Raw genomic sequence first — 19,795 nt, forward strand, 5'->3', positions numbered from 1 at the left:
GTCCTCTCTAAGCCACCTGTGCCCACAGCAGCAGTTAGCATTCATTTGGAGCATAAAGGGCCATGGAGAAGCCAGAGTCCAGAGACAGTTGGGATTAGGTGGGACCCAGCCTCAAAGAGCTACCAGAATGGGGAAGGAGACTGGGCCTGAGCCGGGAGCCACCTGGAAGAGGCAGCTGATGTGGGTGCTTCTCACGAATGTTTCCAACACTCTCCCCCCAGGCGATACACTCCTTCATATACTCTTCCTACAAAATCCCTGTAGGGTCTGAGTGCTCTGGGTCTGTGGCCCACGCTGTGCCATACTTTGATGTAAGGAGATGTCTCTAGAATTCAAAACTAAGGATTCAATATAAGAAGCTGTATATGGGCGTCTGGAGTTTCTACTGCCCGGGTGAAAGAAAGAATTGCACTACAATTAAAGGTGCCCTGAAAACCACAAAGTTCAGCTGACCCATGGAGGAAAAGGGATCCATGATCTGAGTTTACCCCAGGAACTTAGATTAAATGCGTTTCCATTTCTAGCACCTTCCAGCGGTGTGCTGAAATGGGTCACTGCAGAACCAGAGGCCACTACCCCAACTCATGGGTGCGGACAGCAAGGTCAAGCAGGAGGTCCCCTAAAACTGAGATCCAGAGGCCATTGTACCACCTGGGGTTAGAAAAGGTCAAATTAAATTCCGTCCATTTGCATTCGTTTATTTTCATTGCAGGTTAGACTGCACTTTATAGAGGGCTGGTCGCTCAATTTTTTTTAATTTTTTTTAATGTATATTTATTTTTGAGAGAGTGTGAGTGGGGGAGGGGCAGAGAGAGAGAGAGAGAGAGAGAGAGAGAGAGAGAAAGAAAGACACAGAATCTGAAGAGGTTCCAGGCTCTGAGCTGTCAGCACAGAGCCCAATGCAGGGCTCGAACTCACAAGCCGTGAGATCATGACCTGAGCCGAAGTCGGGCGCTTAACCGACTGAGCCACCCAGGCGCCCCATTTTTTTTTTATTTTTAATGATCATGACTTTACCCCTCTCCCCCCATTAAAACAGGAGAATGGAATGTAATTCAACATCAAATCGAAAGGAGTCAATAACAATCTAAGTCTTAGAAATCGGAAAGAAGGTACTGGGTGCAATAATGTATGCAGAACTGTTTTATAGAATGATTTTATAAAACAACGCCACTGGATGGAATTGTCCATCCTGGGTAGAGTGACGGTAAAAATTACCACAAGAATAAAACCTTTTATCAAGAGCAGTAAGGTGGTCGGTGGTTCCACGGGCAACAAGCACGGCTTCGGAGAATGCACTAATTTGGCTACAAACTCTAGTATACTACATCCAAAATACTACATTCTGTGTCAGGGTTTATATCATCAGCTCTTTCTTCAATCTCCTGACACACTAAACATTTGCTCATGGAAGAAACCGTAACATTTGAGAGCCCTGGATAGGTCAACGCTTGCACAAATGCCGAGTAAGGAATCAATTGTTTAACGGATTTTAGAAAATGAATTGGAGGGGGCAGAAATATTTCTTACCCCCACCTCTACTCTGCCTTAAATCACCTCTGCCCTGCCAACGTAACGGTCAAAGACACCATTTTAGATTTGTTTTCCCATCAACTGAATGTTTTGTTAATTGTTTTAGCAAAGACGTAATTTCATGTAATTTCAAAAGAAAGCAACGTGTCATTTCAAAAGCACCTGACTGAGATTTTTCTGAAAGCAAAAATTGGTGGGAGTCAGGGAAGCCCATCAGGCTCTTCCAGAACATGAGTGTGAGCCGCTGCAAGGAAGAGAAAAGCACACGGTCGATGCGTCAGGATTTTGCATAAACTTGACTCTAATCTCAGATACCATTGCCAGAAAGCTCCGCCACTGGCCACACAAGCAGGTGTCTTTCAAAAGACTGCTGGTGGCATACTAAATGAATTGAGTAAATTTATTGAAAGGATTCATCGTATCCACATAGTCATTTGGTTACAAAAACAGCCCAGGGACAAGACAGGCGTAAGAGTCAAGAAGAGACGTGAAGACAAATGTCGAGCCAGCATCACGTCCAACCCCAGCAGACGGAATCAGGGATGCGGTGTGTGCAGCGAACCTCTGGAAGGTCAGGCTCTGTTTGTGCTTCGCGTGCTGGTGACAGCCACCGATGTCCCTGCTCTTCGCTCTGTCTCTTCACCAGGAAGAGTGCCTCCTGTTTGTGTTGGGTGTTTGGCTCTCGGTGGCGTCACAAGAGTGGTCTCCAGAGCGTTATGGTGTTGGTGCAGGTGCAGTGATGCCAAGAGGGAAAAGCAGTGAAGAGGGTTGTTTAAAAGAAGCTGATGATTTAAAAATAAAAACAGGAAAGTCCCACTGTGCCTGCGCATAGCGGTCAACACTATGCATGCACGTAACGGTCAACCTAAAACCAGCACTTTCACCGGAGCACGGGGAGGGGACACCCCCTTCTTTGTTCCAAACATGCCCTGTAGAGCACATTTTAGCCCCTTGTTATTACTTTTCACTTCAACAATTGCCTTTACTGTTCATTTTCAACGGGCTTTTATTTGATGAAAAGATTGTGGAAGGGGAAGGTACTGTGATGTCTCCCAGTCTTTGAATCCCTCTGTCTGGCCTGGATCCTGAACACCCAGGGACGGGCAATGGCTCAACTCAACAAGCATTTATGGCTCACCTCTCATAAGTACTTTATCGGAGGACCACAGGAGACCTGTGAAGGAAGCTGACACTGTCCTTCCTGCCATCTGTCCATCACCCTGCCACTAGATACAGAAAGGCAGGCATGGCAAGAAAAACTCAAAGCGCCAAAGACCAAAAAATACCATCCTGTGGCTGGGATCAAAAAGGGCTTTGGTGAGGAAGAAGTCTATGAGCACTCTAACTGAAAGCAGAATCCTCTGGCAAAGTGAAATAATAGTTCTCGAAGACGGTGAGGCTTTCTTCCAGAGTTTCATGTTGTGTGGCACCTTGCTGTCTAACAATGCCATAGTCCACATGCCCACCAGCACCACCCTCCCTACACCGCCACTGCTGGGCGGTCACATCCCACTCCCTCATTCAACTTTCCACGTGAGAGAGGCAAGGGATACATCCACTAGTTTTTTGCACTGCCCGGGTCCCAACTTCGTATTCCTGTCACACCCATTTTTCTGAAGGCTCACCCTAACATAGGACCTCGCTTGTACTCCGACACGAAGTTCTCAATGGCCCTGGGTAACGGTGAGGACTGTCGCAAGGACTACCTTCTCTGAATTAGCTGCCCTCTCTTTGTCTAAGCAAGCTACGTGGATATGGTTTTTCTGGTCAGTTCTTCCTTCTTATCATTCATAGCAAGAGAATTTGTCACTGCCAGAGAACCCGACACTGCAACTCGTGGAATGGTAAGTCCTAGAGAGGCTGAGGAACAAACGGCTTTAACTTGTTGCATATTGTCTAGGGCTACTGAGGACTTTGCCCAAATAATCTGATCAGAATCTTGAAGGGGCAGAAAATGAGTATTTTGAGGAATAGGCACACAAAAGTAAGCTTCAACAAAGTTCGCTTTCAGGAGCCCTTTCAAACCTGAGGAGTCTCCGGATAGGGATGGGATGTCCAATTTTTGGCAAAATTTGTCCATTTTGGGAATGTCCAATGTTCTACTTTCGGGGAACAACGGAAACAGAGCTGTCGTGAATTCTGCAACAGAGAAAGGTCTTGTCCACCACGAGGCCGAGAAGATTGAGCCAGGTGGTGCCCATGTAGTGAGCACACGGGGCAGAGTAATCACGGGTGCTTCATCTACCCGCATATTGTTCGGTACCTACATGACCACGCACGTAAGCAGGGTTCAACACCTGTCGGTTGACCATCGGAATGGTCTAATGTAGATAATACCTATCACTCCGAATGCCACAACTACCCAGAGCACCATGTACATAGCTCTGGCTTAACGTTTGCCGTCCTACTAACATCATATTCCAACGTCCACCCTTCACCGGACCCTGAGCTGTCAAGGATGTGGATGGCCTTTTATCCCTTTGTGTGTCCTAGGCCTAGCTAGCACTGTGCTCGAAAAGGAACCTTGAAATGACTCAACAGATACAGCTTTTCCATCAAAACAGGCACAAGTGCCACACCTTACGAGGTGTCTGCTGCATTTCCACTCTGTGTTACAAAGACAGAAGCACAGGAAGAGCCTGAGATCATGCGTGTCCGTGAGGGACAGAGCTAAGTCGGGGCTCCAGTTCCAGGTTGGCTTAATTAAATAACTACCAAAATGACTTAAGAACCAGTCTTGGCGAAACTTATTTTTAGGTAGAAAGGATCGGTGGGTAAACTATCAGCAAGGTAATCGGTTGATTCAAACCTGTTTTGTTACAGTAGATCGCATGTGTATGGAAATATATCTCAATTAGAGAGAGCCTTATGCTTCCTGGGAAAACTTAAAGTAAACAACAACAATAATAATAATGGAATGTGGAGACGGTTTCTCTGGCTGCACTTGAGAAACTCAGGGCCAGGCTCTGTGCCCATTAGTCAAAAAGGCATCCAAAGGCTGGGAAATCAGGAGCAAATGCCCCTGACGAAAATTCCAATCCCGGTGTTTCCTCCCACCCCACTCTTACAGACTCCACAAGTCTCTCCCAGTTGACAATGGCTTTGCCCCGAGGACATCTCTGGGGGCGTGACTTTCCAAGGTCTTTATTGAAAGCACCACCTGGAAGGAGTGATTACCTAACAATTTGCCAAAAGGGCGGGCTGCAGAACCTTTGGCATTTTTGAATTGCAACTGTTTTCTGTCATCATAAAGAAAAAGCTAATCATTTTTTCCAGCAAACCACCCCCTCTGTCTCCTGCACAGACTATTACGAAATTGCCAAAGACCACACACTTGGCTTTCTCTGTTTTCACAGTTTTTAAAGCCATCATCAAAAGGCAAAGGGAGCTCAAGAGGAGGATTTCTTTCCAGCACAGCATCTGAAGTGGCATTCCATTGGTAGAATGCTATTCTCTTCTGGCTACCTTCCATAAGTTCCATCTTCTTATTAAGTGTTTATCATCTTGCTTAAAGGAAAAGGAGACAAAAAAAAAAATCTCGAACTGTGTCCAATTGGGAAAGTGCCATACAGCCCTTACAGTCATGCTATCGAATATTCTGGAAATGGAGTCTAAAGACCAAAAAATTCAGCTCCTAATATAAAAGTTCAATTTATGATAACATTTATCTCCACGTTAATAAGGAATTTGCAAACAAAGATGATTATCCAGGTCTTTGAAGATGCACACCATGAATCAATCCAGCTACAGACTAGTGATACAAGGCAGTTGGTTTTACCAGAGTTGGCCCAATGTAACATGTTTCTTTTTTACGTGAAATTATGTTGAGAGAATTTTGAAATGCACACCATCTGAGTCACAGGCACTGGCTTAGAAGCAGGAATTTAGCACAAACATTTTTTAGCGGCAGATCAATGATGTAAAGTTTGTTTTCAAGGGAGAATAAAATAAATGTTTCACTTCCAAAACTAACCTGACCTACGGGGTAGAGAACATAGCACTGGGCCCAGAGTCTAGGAAAGTCGTCAGAGCCCTCCTGGGTCATGTCCTCCGTGCACCATGGTGACCTAACAGAGACCTTCCCTCGACCGGCCCATCTCACCCTCTCTCTGCAGACATGGGTTCTGGCAACTGACACCCTCTTCCCCCCGAGTCTTAAAGTATGAACCACCCTTCCTTCCTGTCATCCTGTGACAACGCTTCTCACCACATTCCTAGGCAAACCTGGCCTGAGCCTCCAATTCAGGCCTCCTTCACGTACACACTTTTAGACTGATAATGTGCGATTCTAAGAGTTTCTGTTTATATTCCAATTTATATTTGTAATGGCTCAGGAAATGAGTATCTATTACATATAACAGCATCTTTAGCACCTCAGGCTGCTTTATGACAGGATGTGCCTTGACTTACTCTATTCCCACTACGTGGATTTTCCGTTCTACAACTGACTTTCCAAACCTAACTCGTTCCTCAGGACTTAGTTCTACCATTATCTCTATTATGAAACCTTCCCTACCTCTGTTTCCTGGAATTTTTCACTTCTGACTGTTTCTATTCTACCTCATACCTGTTGCTATAACTCAGAATTTATTATCTACTTATTTTTTACCACTCTCAAATTGTTTAATGCACTAATTTGGTCTCCTTCATAGATACCTCAAGCAATCTGAGTGTAGGATTGTTCTTCTATTCCCTATAAGACCTTGAAAGAGCAGACCTAGGCCGGCTGACTCCATCTTGTTCTGTATCCTCCATCTTGAGTGACTATGTCCCCGACATGGCCGCAGAAAGAAGTTCCCGCTCAAACCTCAGACCACGCCTCCTCCCCTTGAATAACTTCCCGCTCACCTGTTCAACATGAGTTGGGGCCTAGGCCTAGATCTGTGGTCAGGGAGCCATCCTGAGGATGCAGAACAGGTGGAGGAAAGCCTTGAGTTTCCTTGTTTCACCTGGGGGTGGGCTGGGACGAGTCACTGGGGAAAGGAGAGCTCAGATGAAGGTGGAAAGATGGCAAGAGAACCCTACAACCCAGCAGTTACTCCCTCTGCACCCCTGAGAAAGAGGCTGGGTGACCTGAGGGCCAGACTCTTCTGATTTGGGGGAGCAGGCCCAAGACCACTGACACTCTGAGAGCAGGAGCTCAAGGACAAGAGAGGGATGGGCTTTCCTCTTTGTAATCACTCTACTTTAAACCTTTCAAACCAGGCCCGGCAATCTGAGTGACGGACTCTGACCTTTCCTCAGCCAATCAGCTAGCAAGCCAATCGGTTGAGGCCACGACCCTTCCCCAGCCAATCGGCTGAGGCCACGATCCTTCCCCAGCCAATCGGATGAGGCCATGACCCTTCCCCAGCCAATCGGCTAAGGCCACAATCCCTATAAAACCTTTGTGCTTTTGAAACCCGCTCTCTCTCTCTCTCTCTCTCTGGTATCTCACTGCTGCTTCGGGGCAGGTAGGGGATTGAGCTCGAGCTAGCTTGAATAAAGGCTCTTTGCTTTTGCATCGGACTCGGCTCCCTGGTGGTCTTTGGGGATCACGAATTCTGGGCATAACAACCTAGTCACAAAGCATCATGCAATAAGCAGTAATGGATGGATAGAAAGACAACCTTCAAACTTCGGCGGAGAGTCTAGCTAAAGTGGTGACGCATTCATATAATTAATTTCCAAAGCGTTGCCTCAAAGGGTATTGAGTTTCATTTTGTTTTGAGACATATTGCTCCCATTTTGAGTCATTCATTTTGTGGGGGGGTAAAAGAGTAAGTGAGAAAATGCTAGAAAAAAGTGTGTGGCACAAAATAGTAGTTCCCAAATATTGCAGTATATTGGAATCGCTTGGGTAGTTTATTAAAAATACAATTCAAAGACTTAAGACTCACCCCAAAATTACTTAATAGATACCTCCCAATGTGGGATCAGGAATTTTTTTTTAATTTTCTTCTTAATGTTTTTTAACGTTTATTTATTTTTGAGAGACTGAGAGAGACAGAGCATGAGCAGGGGAGGGGTAGAGAGAGAAAGAGACACAGGATCTGAAGCAGGCTCCAGGCTCTGAGCTGTCAGCACAGAGCCCGACGAGGGGCTCGAACCCACGAACCATGAGACCATGACCTAAGCCAAAGTCGGATGCCCAACTGACTGAGCCCCAACTTCTCTCTATTTTAACAAGCTCCCTGAAGCATCTGTACAGACAGTAGTTTGCTTCAGGTCATTGGGTCAGCATATGGAAAACCCTCATATAAGCACTAAGTTCAAATCCTGTTTCTGAAACTTAAAAGCCATGAGATTTAGGATATGTGGTTTAAATTCTCTGATCCTCATTTACTCATCTGTTAAATTGGAAAGATTAAATCCAATAGCCGTGAAGGCATGATCCCATTCTCTATTGCTGTCCCATGGCATGGTTTTTGTCCCTGGGCCTGGGAATAGAGTTGTTTCTCTATGAATAACTAGAGTTAACTCTCTAGAGTTAACCATCTCCAGAGTTGGCCATCTCTGTGCTGAACCTCTTGGAAAGAAAAGATGCTGAGACCAGAAGTGAGTCTTCATCTTTATCTTAGACCAGAAGATAATCTCAGCCTCTCTCTGGAGCCTCATAGTCTAGATGTGTTCTCAGGTGGTCCTGGGTGGGAAGGTGGGAGGGGTGAGTGGGCCTCTGCCACAAATGGTAGACTTGGAGCTCTACCATGAGACTGAATGCAGGGGACCCTATGAGGTGGGTTGATGCCTGAGAGTTTGAGAAGAACCCCATCTAGCAGCAAGTTATACATTATTCGTTGTATAAGTTATTCCTTTCTATTATCCTGGAAGTTTAGCAAAATCTTGCTGATCTGATTTCCATAGCAGGAAATGAAGAGGGAAGGACTGTCCACATGCTTGGACCAACGTGATAAAAGATAGACCAGAAGAGTGGCACCAACATCTTGAAGGGAAAGTAAACCATGGGAGAAAAGTGTTGATTGTTTTAGACTATATAAAGTCTTTTTCTTCATACCACTAAGGTTAGTGGACATTTTCTCACACACACAAAAAAACATACACTTGTTGAAAATGCCTACTGATGAAGCTTAATAATACATGAGCTCACCGGTAGCAATTAAGTACACACTAGTGAGGTTGCTATAACAAAGCCAGCCGAATCAGAATGACTTCAGCTAGGTGGTGAAAACCCACAAGTGAGCTGTCCACAGCTAACAGCACCACAGCTGTTAGTAAGAAGACAGAAAGAATCTGGATCCTTAGCATCATCACTCCTACCGTCATTCAAGTCTTTATCGGCCACCTCTTCTTTGGATTATTGCAATAGGTAGTATAGAAACCCAGACCCTCAGTGCTCTGTGTGTTCTCAATATGTTTGGCTTCAGCAAAGTGACCAAAGGTGGCTGCTCCACCACCCACCATTGCGGCCCATGAAAAGAGGAAACTGAGGAAGAGAAAACGTGCTCCTTTTATTTGGAATTTGCCCACATTGTGTCTGTTCCCATTGGCTGGAATCTAGAGCCAGTGGGCAGACCAAGACGTAAGGGAGACTAGAAAAATGCATTTGTTAGCTGGGAAGCCACCTACCCAGCTGGAAGGCCTAATACGATAGTCAAAGAGGAGGCCAGATATTGGGGCTCGGGTAGTTGTGTTTACTGAAGGTAAACAGTAAAATGTCTTTCATTGTCCCGTAAAAAGCCTCTGTGTGGTCTTGGGGGGCAATGTATACAAGTGGTGTCCACCATATGAGCAGCTGTGTTCTTAGAGTGAGTTAAAGAACAAATCCTAGAGGTTCTACCTACATCATTGGTTCTTTCTCCAAATGTATGCACCTTGATCAGCTAAGGACATGCTTCCTTCCCAAGCATTTGTGTGTGTTTTGGCCAAAAACAACTATATCCAAGATAACAGGCCTGGAAAGAAACAGATGAATCACATTCACTCCCTATCCTTAGAGGGTTTACATCAGTGAAAAGGACAGTCATGGGAACGAGGCAGCAAGAACTAAAGTCACAGCATGAATGGAATGATGAGACAGTACCACGGTGGAGATGACTCATCTGGGCTGAGGTGAGAGGGGGGTTGGAAAAGCCTCACAAGAGAAGACAGACTCTGCCTTCCCGTTAATGGATGAGAAGGCAGGACCTGTTCGGGAGGGCCCAGGATGGAGGAGATTCAGCGGGACGAGGGTGGAGGTTTGTGAGGGAGCGACGGGAGAGCAGAGTGAGGTACCGGGGAAGTTGGCCTGGACCAGATGGCAAAGGCCTTCTGCGCCCCACTCAGAAGTTGACCCCTTTTCTTCGGTGCAGCAGAGGGGGTGTGTGGGGTACCGGTGAAGCAAAGCATGCTTTAGGAGGATCACTGGGATGAATGTGCAGTTGGTGAAATTATGGGAAAACAAGAGGAAGGAGATTCGTTTGGAGGCTCTTGCAGCTGTTGCAATAAATCCACTGGAGGATTTATTTTATTTATTTATCCACTGAAGGACAGATCGAGGCAGAGGTGCTAATGCCAGAGAAGAAGGGGATTGGAGATACTTTCAATGTGGATCCCTTAGAATGGGTGACAGACAAAGGCAGGGAGGCAGGATTCATCACCAGATGAGTCAGAGCTCTGTAGCTGAAGGTAGTGAACACATGGTGATTAACTAGTTGAATATGAAAGATGAATCAGAGTACATCCATTGGTTTATGGCAGCAGGGGGTTCCCATCTGCAGTGTTCATAGGGAAGTGAAGTACCACCTCTACTCACCGTTACCTGATTCAGAACGTTATCCCTGGATCCTCAGATAAAAACCGTTTATTTGGAACTCATTTCATTCAACTGCACCACCTTTTAGCCTTCCATATCACCATCACTGTTCAATCCCCCCATTTATCCATTAAAGTCTTCACCTGTTTCCTAGTCTCCCTCTCCACATTCCTTTCCGTGGAACTTAACTCCATCGGACAATCCAAATTAGCCTCCAGCCTTGTGTTTTCTTGACCTTTTCAAATTCATTGACCACCTCGGCTTCGCCTGAACACACACCTTTCTAGCAGAAGGAATCTTTCTGACTATAAACTTTAATCGGCCAGTTCGCATGGGGAGACAATCAGTTACGTAGTTATGAGAGGCCAGAAGATGAAAACAAACAGCGTCTGAGAAAAAATATAACTATTTCTGGCACTAGAGAAGGAGAAAATCCTCCTATGCACCTTCCCATGTCCTCCTAAAAAAAGGCACTAGGTAAGAAAAAATGAACTACATTTCTAACGTTTGTACCACAAACACCAATAAGGTTCATCAGTCTCTCTCATAAGCTTCCATTAGTGTGTGCCTAGAACACAACCCCAAAGCAGAATTCCCGAAAATCAATTCCACAGGGACCAAAACGATGCGGTTCTTCCAAACTTCCTCCCCGCAGAGTTCCTTGATGAAACATTTGGAAAATGGCGGGCTACATTTTATTGCCAAAGCTTCCTAATCCGGTTTGGGGAAGAAGGGTTTAGAGAATCTAGACCAAAAACTATCTCGTGCTCTCATCCGTGTTAGCCATTTTTCTCAAACAAGCTCCAAGTATGTACTCCAGATCCGAGCATTTGGAGTTTTGCCCCCTGACCAGCAAATGGATCTATGGATCCCGTGTTGCTGGTCATACTGGTATGAAACTGCTCTCGAGCGAAGGTGACATTTCATGTGCGTGTCTTCCTCTCCGGCTGTAATTTGTTGGCTTTCTTGTCATCAAGAAACCTGTTAAGAAAATGCACCTGAACAAAAGGCAGCTTCTTTCAGAACGGAGGTGGCCCAACAGCACCCGGGCCTCGAGTCTCCTGAAGATCTAGGTCGAGCCCCTTCCAAAGTATAGACAAAGGAGCAATCAAGCTTCCCCCTCTCACCCACTCAAGTTCTCCTTCCTAGAACATGGCCACGACCATTTTAGTCCAAAACCCATAAGGTGTTCTCTTCAGCTTTTAAAAACCAGAAAAAGCAAAACGTCAGTAGCTATAGCACATTTAACTTTATTATCTACTTCAAAATAAACAGATAATGAATGAAATGATAATGAAGAAACTGACTGCCTAAGAAACTTAGTTAACTTATTTTATGGAACATTGATCCTAAGTTAGTTGAATGTTGAAGGATCCTGACGAAAATGATGCCGTGTTCAATGGTTGATCTATAGCCTTTCTTGGGAGTTATTAATTAATAATTTAATAATAATTGAATTTAATAATAATTTAATTTAAAATTACTTAAATTTAAAAATAACTTAATAATAATTAATAATTAATTAATAAAAGTAACAGTATCTGCTGTTATTCATCAGAATGAACATTCACCTGCTTTCTAGAGACATACAAACCCATCTACTGACATTCTCATAGAAACAAATAGCAAAGGCAATATTCCATCAGACTGTAGAAATAAAGGAATAAAACCAGTAATTACAATTAACAAGCATAAGTAAGTGCACTGCCAATCTACAAGTTAAACACACACACACACACACACACACACACACACACACACACATCTTTAAGGATAAGTGAACACCTAAGGGCACCAGTTGGTTAAGCGTCCAACTTTGGCTCAGGTCATGATCTCAGCAGTTTCTGGGTTCGAGCCCCGTGCTGGGCTCTAGGATGACAGTTCAGAGCCTGGAGCCTGCTTCAGATTCTGTGTTTCTCTCTCTCTCTCTCTTCCCCTTCTCCACTCGCACTCTGTCTCTGTCTCTCTCAAAAATAAATAAACACTAATTTTTTAAAAAAGGATAAGTAAACACCTATCCTATCTGTTTGGGACTAGAATCATATCCACTCAGGCTAGTAACCTATTCACTCTTCTTTTTTCCTCACTCTTTCCTTCCTTTCTTCCTTCTTTGTCATCCCTTTCTTCCTCCCCTTCTTTCCTCCCTCCTTCCCTTCCCTCCCTCCATAATGTTTAGTGAGCATCTATAGTGTATCAGCCACTATGCTCAGCACTAAGAACAAAAGTAAGAAAAGACATTATTATCTCTGCCCTCAAAGAGGTTACAGTCTAATAGTGAGCTCCGGATAGTCAATAACCCTGATTATTCACTGTATGTGTCTCTGCTAAAAATAGAAATTAAGGAAGTAAAATTATTATTACTTAATTCATTCTATTCAGGAAGCAAAAATCTTTCTAATTAGGCATCAATAGGACAACTCTAATTAAAGTAGATTTTATTGGCAAAACTATCGGAAGGTAGTGTGATTCCTAGGAAATCAAATACATACATAGTCATTAAACATCCATTTAGCAATTATTGGTTTAATTTTTTTAATGTGTACTTATTTATTTTGAAAGAAAAAGAGAGAAAGAGAGAAGGAGGGGCAGAGAGAGGGAGAAAAAATCCCAAACAGGCTCCATGCCATCAGCAGAGAGCCTGATGCAGGGCTCGATCCCACAAACCATGAGATCATGACCTGAGCCTAAATCAAGAGTCGGACGCTCAACTGACTGAGCCACCCAGGTGCCCTTGTTTAAATTTTTGTACAAATCACTTCATATTCTATTCATAAGAAAATTAGCATTCAAGTTACTTGTACTGTTAAAATATGTGCACATAAATATACATTTTTCTAAATAGGCTATATTAGTGAAATATATTTTAACATATAAGTAATAACATATGTCCTTAGACATTGAAAAGATAAGAAATATTTATGAGTACCTCTTGGTTAATAAAGTTGCTTCTCCATAATCTCCAGTTCAACCAATCCTTCCAAGAGAGATTGTGTGACACCTGTCTGGCCATCCAGGAGACAAGTCGCCAAAAAGTTTCCTCAGAACCTCTTCACTCCTCATTCGGAGGCAGGACCCAGAGAGGGTCTTTTCACTGGGTATCCTCTGTGGGGTGAGCTCACCCAGGGACAAACCATCCACAGAAGTTACAGGGAGAAAAGTCGACACCTACGTTTGGTTATATTTGAGGTCTTCGTTAGGAGAGAGACCACATCGAGATTCATGACAGAGTCATAACAAAGCACACCATTATAGCTCAGAAGGTTCTAGAAGTGCTTTGAAATTATCCTCACCTCATTTACAAAGGAAGATGGCACATTTCTCTAACAAGAAAACCACTTAGTGAAAACACATAGGACAGAAAGCAAGGAGAACATCCTGATTGGCCAAAATTACAGGAGTAATTTAAGAAGTCAGCAAGTCATTACCCTACTTGGAATCTGACCAGGAAACCAGGATTAACACCTCAAAGCCTTTAGGTAACGTGCCAGGAACTCTTTAATGACCTAATCCCTCGGGGTGTCAGAGAACTGATTACTAGGGGAGACTGAACAGCAATAGAACATCCTTTGGGATATGAGCCACATGTAAATTACTGTCACTACTTGTGGAAAATGTTGTTATTTAATTCCTTAACTGTATGGAGTCCACGTTGAGTAAAATATGGATATTTTTATCATCACATATTTAATAATGGAGTAAAATTTGAGCTCAAGAGAAAAACACTTACGTACAGTAAAAATCATTTCCTTCAGTCCAACTTAGCTCTGAGTTGAACCCCAACTCAGAGTTGAAAACCAAAGTATGAATGACGAAGGACGCACTGGAAACTATTGATTATCTCTCAGTGGGCAGACTCGAAATTGTTATGCCTAAAAATTCAAGAACTTGAAGACGCCGTTGGGCTTCATATGCACCAACCCTTCTGAATCTCTGAAGCTGAATCCGCTTGCAATTTGCATAAAAGTGAGTAAGAGGCCACAGGACAACAGACGAGCAACACTGTATTATTGTTCCCGATTATAAGACTGTAAGATGACGTGCCTCCTGCCTGTTGTTCTGTGGCTCAGTGCCTTTATGTAAGCAGCACACATCTCCCCGTGCCACTGTGTGTGGCTTGGCCAGGTGGCTTTATTGAACATATGAAGTGGGAGCAGATGTGGTTGTGTGCAGAAGTATTGCAGATTTCCCCTAGCTTTCCTGTCTTTTTCTTCATCAATGAGGATGAGTTGTCCCAAATGGATGCCAATCCTTCAGCCTAGGTCCAAGAATAAAATAAAAAGTTACTTGATACAAAGCCAAGAAGATCCAAGCGGAGCTATGGCAGCCACAGCCAACTGTAGTCACCCATATGAAATGAAAAGAAGAAATAAACATTATTGAAGACCGTGGCGACCTGTGAACTATTTGTTACCACAGCAAGACTGCCTAATATATATCCTTTCCTGAGGCAGAGTCAATAAAAATAATTTCACAGAAAACCATTGTTCAAGTAAAATTGACCATGAAGACCTGATAAGAAAATGTGTCTGGTTCTTGTACAAGGTAATATACATCCCTCACTTATAGGTGGAAAAGATACTCTCTACTCTTACATGTCTCTGATTTATACACAGCTGTATGATAAAACACTTCCCCTGGTAGCTTGTGGTCATAGAACACAGCACAGTGACATAAATCAAGTTTCTCATTAGTGCCTCTTTACTTCTCTAGTTGTTTTCAAACTTCCTTCTAGTACATTCCTCCCCCAGAGACTCCAGGAGGCTTCGGGTATCTTGGGATCCTCATTGCAAAGTTACATAGACTTCAAGCAACATCCTGACTTCCTATGTTCTACATCCTTGGGATGCATGTGACCAATGCAGAGAGTTCTAAAAGAGTGTCTAAAATACCAAGAAAACACTGAAAATTAAGACAGAGTTAAGAGAGAGTTATTGGGGGAGGCGGGATGGTAAAGATCTCTCTGGCACCCCGCAATCATACCCAGACCACAGAGATCACTGGCTACCAGTTTTAAACATGGCAGAAACCTGTCTAAAAGACTCAAAATTCTGGGGCAATTCCAGAGAAAATAAGAAAACCGTAGAATGGATCCCGAAGTCATAGAAACCCAATAGCCAGGTGGAAAGCTCCTCCAATCCTTTGAAGAGGTCAGTGAGGAAAGAAAGGGAATGAAGACGGTCTTCCCTTCCTCTGTTCATATAAACATTTGTGGTGGCTTTCTAAACAAAGAAGAGCTGTTGCTTTCCAGCCAGCAGCTCAAAGCGTGAGCAGGTGACGGTGACTGCTTTCTAAGGGAACCCCTGTCAGGCACCCAAGTGCAGAGGTGAAAATTCGAGTGCGCAGAGCGAGCGGGTGTTGACATAGCCACACAATGTCTCCCAAAGCTCAGAGAGAAGATTACCATAGGCTACATCCCAGAGCCGGAAATGTGTTTGAATTGGGAGCGTGTTCATTTTTGCCTGAAGTGATTCTCTGACTTTAAATGTATGCCTTCCTAGCTATGACATTTCCGTAAAACAAAAGATCTCATTGTTCCGCTTTTCCTCTGTGAACTCTCATTTCATTCCCATAGCACACTGGCCTTCTTTCATGCGTCTCTGGTTTCTTCTTCATTGACAGCCAAATGTTCATAAGCCCACCTTTGCAGGACAGGTACTTTTTATTTTAAATGCCATTGATAGATTTAATTATGTTCAACTTTCTCAAAAAAAAAACACAAAAACCCACCGATCCCGTCGGCGCAGTAAAATATATTGAGTTTGATGTGTTTGGCTGCAAAAACTTTCATTTGGCCAAGGCCACATAGTCTGAAGTCTCCAAGTGTAAATTATAATGTTATTCGAGAGGAAGTATAGAGTCATGTGTGGTGCTCAGGACGACACATGATGTAATCTTACACTCTATCTGCAGGTGTGATATTGGATTCTGCTAGGACAGGCACCTGGTATCGATGTTCAGTCTGGCATTGTTTCAACACAGTCAACCATGGCTGAAGAGGACTTAAATCAAATAGCACCCAGCTATGGAAGATTTTTTTTTTTCCAAGCGGAGGAATGATAAGCAACAATTACAATGAGCTGAGTGGTGTCTGATTACTCTCCCTGAATGGCACAAAATTCTTGCTCTTTACAGTAAGGCTCTCAGTGCTATGTGAATATAGAAACAAAGCCATGTCTTACGAATCATAAAAATAACTATTATACTCTATGGAGCCTTACATACGAAAACGACATAGATATTGATGTCTTATTTTTTTCTTTTTTTTTTACGTTTATTTATTTTTTTTTGATAGAGAGAGACAGAACACAAGTTGGGGAGGGGCAGAGAGAGAAGGAGACACAGAACCCGAAGCAGGTTCCACGCTCTGAGCTGTCAGCACAGAGCCCGACGCGGGGCTCGAACTCACAAACCATGAGATCGTGACCTGAGCCGAACTCGGACGCCCAACCGACTGAGCCACCCAGGCACCCTGTGATATCTTATTTTTTTCAAATACTGTGACGATTCTGTCCTAGGCCATGCATTTTGCCTTTATAACATGACCTCATCACAGCACTATCTACTTCAGGAATGCCTGTCTCTGCCTCCAGTCTGTAAGCCAAAGAAGGGAAGGGTCTAGAAGAGTACACAGCACTCTATTGTGGTTCACGCGTATTTGCTGAAGGAATGACCAAATTCACATGTTCCTCTTTCTCATGGACTGATCTTTTGCAGAGGCATTTCACTTACACACTAGACAGGTAGCATGATTGTTGTTCGGGGTATAGACCCTGATCATGGCATAGAGGAAATCAACTATCGTATGTGACAACTGAACCTCACTGAGGTCTTAGCCTCACTGAGATGTCTGCTCTGATGGACAAGCCCCCTCAAAATGCATAGTCATGACCAGATGTACCAGCAGACAGAAGATGATCCTTTGAGCGTTTGCAGGGACTTGCAAATTTGAGATTTTTCGATATTAGGAAAGTTTCTTATATTGGTCCTTTGGAACCGATTGGGAGTTTGAATTACAAAGCTTGATTGACATTAAACCAGGGACATGATTGGCTGACATGGCAAATGTGAGGGGCGATTATGTAACGGATCAGTTGGAGTGTGGGACCAGATGGAAGAAAGAGGTGAAATCTCAAAACATATTTTGAATGGTTCTAGGGATATGAAAACCTTTATGTATTTATGTATTTATGTATGTATTTATGTATGTATTTATTTATTTCCCTCCCTAAAGGAGAGGGGAAAAGTGATTTCAGTTGTTTAAAATTCAGAGATCTCAAAACGAGTCTAGAGTCATTATCTCATTTGATCCTCATAACATCCCCAAAAGGCGGTGAGGATTCTGAGTCACCAGGTATCGATTAGGAAACAGACCCAGCCTGGGTGGTGCCATGGAGGGGGACCCTGCATCCTGTGTTTCTTCCCCCGCATCAGGCTGCCTCTCCTGGATGTTCAAAGTCACTCAATTTGTCACCAAGTCATATTTAATCAGGGTGTATACTTTTAGAAGTAAAGTAGTTTCGAATCTGACATTTCTTACCCCCGCACCCAGCCCTTCTCATCTCCCTCACTGCTCTGTGCGTTCGATGGCTCAATCTTGTGAAACATGTGAACTCAAAGTAACTTAATTTTTTCCATAAGCTCTACACTTTTGAAGATCAAAGCTGGCATCTCATCCACTCTAGTTTATGTGCCCGTGGCAAACAGAAGAAATTCCAAGGTCTTCCCTTTGAGGAGACAGCTTTGGCACACAGGAACCTCCTCACAACAGCTCTCACTCGGCCGATCCGACGGTCATGGGTAGACTAAAGCCACTGCATCTGATCAGACGTCCTCAGTGAGGTTTCTCTGAAGTGATGCTATCATGTAACAGCTCAAAGCACTTTTTTTTTTTTTAATCAGGAAAGTGTTGTCCTTTCCCCTGTTTGAATTCACACCCTATTTCTTAGCTAATCCAGCTCTAGGAAAGCATTCATCAGCTCTTGAGAAATAACCTCAAAGCCATTTTACATGGGTTTATTGAGGTTTTTGGTTTTGGTTTTTTATTTCCCTTTGTAACTTCTCTGGAGGAATAAAAATGGTAGGAATCATTGAAACAATACTTATTTATTCATTCACCAGTCAAAACCCTGTTATTTCATAGAATGGAAAACAGCTGTTGAAAGTTAGAGGAAGGACAGACAGTCCAGGAGATGTAGAGAAATTTCTATTTCCCTCTATGAAGATCCTTAACAGAAAGCAAGGCAGGCCCAAGATGGACACATGCTTGGGGTTGCATGAGCTTGTTGGTGTCCATGTGAGTAAGCTGGGTCACTGCACTAAAATCCGTTAGAGGAGAGAAAACGGTTAAGGACCGTGTGAAGAAATAGTAAGGGGCTGCTTCATGGGTTTAGTCAAGTCTCCAGAGAAGGCCAACCATTTCCCAACAGATTCAAGAGACATCAGTGAAGTAAAAGGCAGGTGACACACAAATGGACCCGAAAGATTTCAGACAACCTACAGGTATCCAATATTTCAAACAAGGGAGTGATGTTATCAATCCTCTTGATCACTGAAACAAAATAAGGAGTTGATGAGTGAACAGGTAATTGGTGAAAACCTAGGGGGGAAAAGGGCTTATAAGGAGGATGTAATAGTTGACCAAGGAGGAGGTATAGATGGCATTTTACCAGTGGGAGTTTAAAGGTGGGAAAAAATGGATGAACTGGTTTTGGCTTTTTTTTTTTAATTTTAAATAAATTGAATAATTTATGATAAAATAAATGGTATTGACTTTTATAAATGTTCATCTTAGGTTAAGGAAATATTGTGAACACATTTATCTAAGTTTGAGAAAGATAACTGAGGGGCGCCTGGGTGGCTCAGTCACTTAAGCATCCAACTCTGGATTTCGGCTCAGGTCATGACCTTATGATTCATGAGATTGAGCCCCGCGTCAGGCTCTGCTCTGACAGGGCAGAGCCTGCTGAGGATTCTCTCTCTCCCTCTCTGTCTGTCCCTCCCCTGCTCATTTTCTCTCTCTCTTATCTCTCTCTCTCTCTCTCCCTCTCTCAAAATAAATAAACATTTAAAAAAGAAAAAGATAATCTGACAAGTTTCATATGATATTCTTGTACACAGACAGATAAAAAACTGGTTTGATTATGGTATTAGGATAGTCTACATGCCTAACAACCTTCAAATTGCTGGATATAATGCATGTTTATCTCTCCCTCACACCACATCCAATGTGGGTTAGCAGACACACTTTGACTGATGCCATAATTTCTGGATCAAGGCTCCCTCCATCTTATAGCTGTGCCTCCTGTAGGTCTCCAGAGTCTTCTCCATTAAGTCAGTAGACAAGAAGAGATAGGCGGGATTGAACATGAGAGGTTTTTGTGCACCATGCCTGGAAGTGACATCAATGGCTAGAAAACTTGTCCTACAAGAGACCATAGTGTAAATATTTTAGGCTCTGGGGTCCACACGGTCTCTGTCCTGATTAATCAACTCCACCCTTGCAGTGAAAAGCAGTCATAGATAATGTGTAAA

General features: G+C 43.4%; 1 long non-coding RNA gene across 6 annotated transcripts in view; it reads right to left on the reverse strand.

The window, feature by feature from the left end:
* LOC131488354 (uncharacterized) overlaps positions 1 to 19,795 on the reverse strand; it is a 68,607-nt gene that overhangs the window by 22,557 nt on the left and 26,255 nt on the right. For 3 of the 6 annotated variants that reach the window (XR_009250182.1, XR_009250181.1, XR_009250178.1), the window contains one exon: positions 6,382 to 6,506. The exons of 1 other annotated variant lie outside the window; for it this stretch is intronic. This is a non-coding gene — a long non-coding RNA (uncharacterized LOC131488354). Of the gene's footprint in view, positions 1 to 1,150; positions 3,673 to 6,381; positions 6,507 to 19,795 lie in introns of those variants that run through there. 2 more of the 6 variants (XR_009250183.1, XR_009250179.1) reach the window with 2 other exon arrangements.

The sequence above is a fragment of the Neofelis nebulosa genome, chromosome 1 (assembly GCF_028018385.1).
Source record: "Neofelis nebulosa isolate mNeoNeb1 chromosome 1, mNeoNeb1.pri, whole genome shotgun sequence".
NCBI lineage: Eukaryota > Metazoa > Chordata > Mammalia > Carnivora > Felidae > Neofelis > Neofelis nebulosa.